The 4083-nt window shown below is 32.8% G+C and overlaps 1 long non-coding RNA gene across 1 annotated transcript; it reads left to right on the top strand.

The window, feature by feature from the left end:
• The first annotated feature begins 779 nt into the window (after window positions 1–779).
• On the top strand, window positions 780–2999 carry LOC130052004 (uncharacterized). The gene is made up of 2 exons (XR_008800313.1): window positions 780–1115; window positions 1726–2999. It is a non-coding gene; the product is annotated as an uncharacterized LOC130052004 (long non-coding RNA).
• Window positions 3000–4083: the final 1084 nt, after the last annotated feature.

Below are 4083 nucleotides of genomic sequence, written 5' to 3'. Positions count from 1 at the left end.
TCGACAGATTCAAAAATATTACTATGATTACAGTGCAAAAGAGCCTGGCCAATATGAACCTGGCGACACCATTTGTATTCTTACTCCAGAAGGATGGAAACCGGCAGAGTTCGAGAAGAATGCTAATCAAACTCGTTCCCACATTGTGAAAGCAGGTGTGACATATTTTATCGTAGAAACAACAGAATGCTTCTCAAGATAAAACACTCAAAGTCAATAAAAGCGTGCAATCGATGTCGCCGGCACTTTATTAGAAAATAAGCTATATCAAATCATATATTTTGTGTGCTATACATTCATGGACCCATAGCCTCCCTAGGCATGGTAAACTTTTTATTTCCCCTTTACTTATAAACTTGGTAGGAAGCGTAGATACCCTAATTTTGTAACATACGTGACTGTCGCCGACTCAATTTTTAAAATTGAACAAGCAAATATAAAAATCTGAGAGGGTGTTTTTTTAATTTTCTTTGCGTTTATATCATTTGTATTTCCTAAATTTTCATTCAATAAAAGTTTAACACCTTTTGCGTATGATTTTAAGCAGTGGTATATATATTACTCCATGTCGCCAGATTATATTATGTGATCATAGGGTCAATTAAACACCCAATGTATGAACAAAGATTTCGTATTATCTTTATGTTTTTGATCTATTTTGGCGCTAAAATATTCAAAAACTTTGGGAAAATATTCATCAAGCGATATTTGGATGTGGCATTGAGAAGAAGTCATCATTATTCTCAAAATTTTGCATTCTGATTTTAGAAATGTAACATACGATACAATAATTTTTTTTATGAAAACGTATTTGCAGAGCAAATGTTACCCCTTTTATGAAAATCTCGTAGTGTACAGAGAATGAAAATATAAACATTTCTTTTGCAGAAGTCATTGGTTGGTCTGAAATTTGACAAACGTGTCAAGATGTAACATTCGTGATGTAACATTCGTTACCGAGAAATTAATTAAAAGGAATGATATCACAATTTCCCGCGTATTTTTGCTCTCTGTCTGCATGATGTGGTATACGACATGAATGTCTACTATGAACATTTGAGTTTGAAAGTCAATACGTGTTAAACTTTGAGAATTAGGATTAATTTTCTCTTACGGTAAGTACTGTTACAACAACTGCAATGTTTGATATACAATATTGATTAAGCAGATGAAATGTTTTGGTCTGAATTTGTTCTTCTCATATCAAAGAATGTATATCGTATTCCAAATATCTCGAAATTCCTCTGGTGTAAGAATTACATTGAGTAGAACGCTGGTAACATACGTTTTTCAAAGTAACGTATGCTACTTAATGAAATGCTTGATTAGACATCAAATATTGAACTACATATTGACAAAATATCATCATTAACGATATGTTTGTTGGATATCAACTATGTTATGAAGAAACAAATGTGTTATTGTTCCCGTATTCACCAGCATATACAGATATCCTCTGCAAGAAATACAGACCATGTTTTTCTCTGCTACTGTCCTATTTATGATACATGTAACTATGCAACTCTACATTTATCAATTTGCTAGAATTCAGCATCTTTTCATAATATACCTTAGAAATGAAGGGATTAATCTCTGATGATTGTTCTATGCAATCTTATAGAGAAATCATTAAAAAATATTTTATCTGAGTGTAAGGTATGTTACCAGGAATTCCGTTACGTAATATTATTCTACTTGTTCTTAATTATTTATTTATTTTTTCAGAAATGGCGCTTGTGAGAGCAGAAGTACAGAATAACTACCATGAAAAAAAATGCATTAAAACATAAGAACAACCATGAAAAAATGTTTTAGAAATAATATTATATGCTCCCCTTGTGGCAATACTGAAAAGGTAGAATGTCTGTATAGACAGTGAAAATAAAGGTTTAACTACCGGTCAAAGGCTACCATAATGATACATGTAAGTTTTGTCTCTCAGAATACTTATAAGCAACTGGTCATTTGAGTAATTTTGTATGACCTTTGACCTTGTGACTTGAAATCCAATGGGGGTCATCTATTCATAAGGGGGCACCAGTGTTTCAAGTTTGATGTCTATCAAGGAAAGACTTCTCAACGGACAATAGCGTATGTCCAGAGTAGTTTAACCGTTGTCCTTTTGACCTCAAAATCAATAGGGGACATCTATGTCTTAAGGTTCACGTTAAATATTCATTCATAACACTGCGTGGTGGATTATACTGACAGTTTCTATGGAAAGGTATTCCAAAATAACCAACAAAAACATAAGATTCGGTATACATTTAATCAAAATGTTGGGAAATTAAACATTTTCTTTATATTATTATTGTAAACAGATTGTTAGAAATGGGTAAATATGTTTCTTTCCATTTTTTGAATGGAAATGATGTGTTTACAGTAATGAAAGGAAAAATAAGAAACATACGTTACTTTCATTGTTTATTATAACAAAGAGCAATCCAGGTTTCAAAACATGTGTCTGTTATTTCTATAAGAATCATGAGCATTTGAATAGCGAAACATCAATATTTTACTTTTGTTTTAATAGCATATTTATTGCAAATTAACAAATTCAGAAGAAAAGACACATTTGGTAATTTTTTTTGCTTGTCTACGTTATATTTCTATTAAAATTGGTATTTCCATTGAATTAAGTGATGTCGTTATGATTTTGCAACATCAATCGTAAAGAATAACTGATGATGACATCGTTTTGGCATAATATTTTCATGGATGTACTGTTGTGTAAGTGTTGAAACATACGTTACATAATTATAGCGCTACTTCATTTACATACATAAAAGCTATCGTTCTATATCTATTGCTAGTCTTTTGTTTTCATGTTTCATACATATTGAACTGTTCGAGAATATTTGTTAATCAATTTTATTTTCTGCCATTTCAAAGATATTGAAAGTGATATCTAGTCGTTTATTTTACGCTCTTAAAATCTTATTGCTGACTTTTACAGCAGATAATTTCTTGTTGTGTTGATTAAATATTTTCTTGGAAAACCTGTATTTATTGTCTTTCGCAAATTAGAAAAATATATGCTCAGTCAATTCCAATACAAGTTATGGAATAATACATGGAAAATTAATGTTTATCTTACATATTATCATGTCAAGGACTCGGTAACGATGGTTACATGTGAGAAAAATCTCGAAAAATATACCATACTTTGACTTACTGTATAAAAAAAATCTGTCATACTTAACTTGAAACAATTTGAAGTGAGTGTTCAACAGATATTTACCATTAATAAAGGCATGTTACCATATATATTTTGAATGGTCGATAAACCATGATTTTGAAACCCTCAATTGCACGCTTTTATTGACTTTGGGTGAAAAGAAGAACCACATGTGATTTCGTCAAGTGAGTGTGCTGTTCCACTATTGATGAATTCAGGGAGTCCAGTAATTGTACACCAAAAGACAGAAACCACTTCTATCTCACCAAAACTATCTCTTCTTCTCCCAAATAAATCAGTTCCGAATACAAACCCGTTGTTGGTTGATGATTCAATAAACCGCACCAGGTGAGGACGCGAAATAAGGAAACCCAATTATCTGGTAAACTATTCCACCTAACCTAAGCTGTGTAATATCTGGTAAACTGTTCCACCTAACCTAAGCTGTGTAATATCTGGTAAACTGTCCCACCTAACCTAAGCTGTGTAATATCTGGTAAACTGTCCCACCTAACCTAAGCTGTGTAATATCTGGTAAACTGTCCCACCTAACCTAAGCTGTGTAATATCTGGTAAACTGTCCCACCTAACCTAAGCTGTGTAATATCTGGTAAACTGTCCCACCTAACCTAAGCTGTGTAATATCTGGTAAACTGTCCCACCTAACCTAAGCTGTGTAATATCTGGTAAACTGTCCCACCTAACCTAAGCTGTGTAATATCTGGTAAACTGTTCCACCTAACCTAAGCTGTGTAATATCTGGTAAACTGTTCCACCTAACCTAAGCTGTGTAATATCTGGTAAACTGTCCCACCTAACCTAAGCTGTGTAATATCTGGTAAACTGTTCCACCTAACCTAAGCTGTGTAATATCTGGTAAACTGTTCCACCTAACCTAAGCTGTG

Source organism: Ostrea edulis, chromosome 1, assembly GCF_947568905.1.
Source record: "Ostrea edulis chromosome 1, xbOstEdul1.1, whole genome shotgun sequence".
In the NCBI taxonomy this organism is placed as follows: Eukaryota; Metazoa; Mollusca; class Bivalvia; order Ostreida; family Ostreidae; genus Ostrea; species Ostrea edulis.
This window is presented reverse-complemented; position numbering and strand designations above follow the sequence as displayed.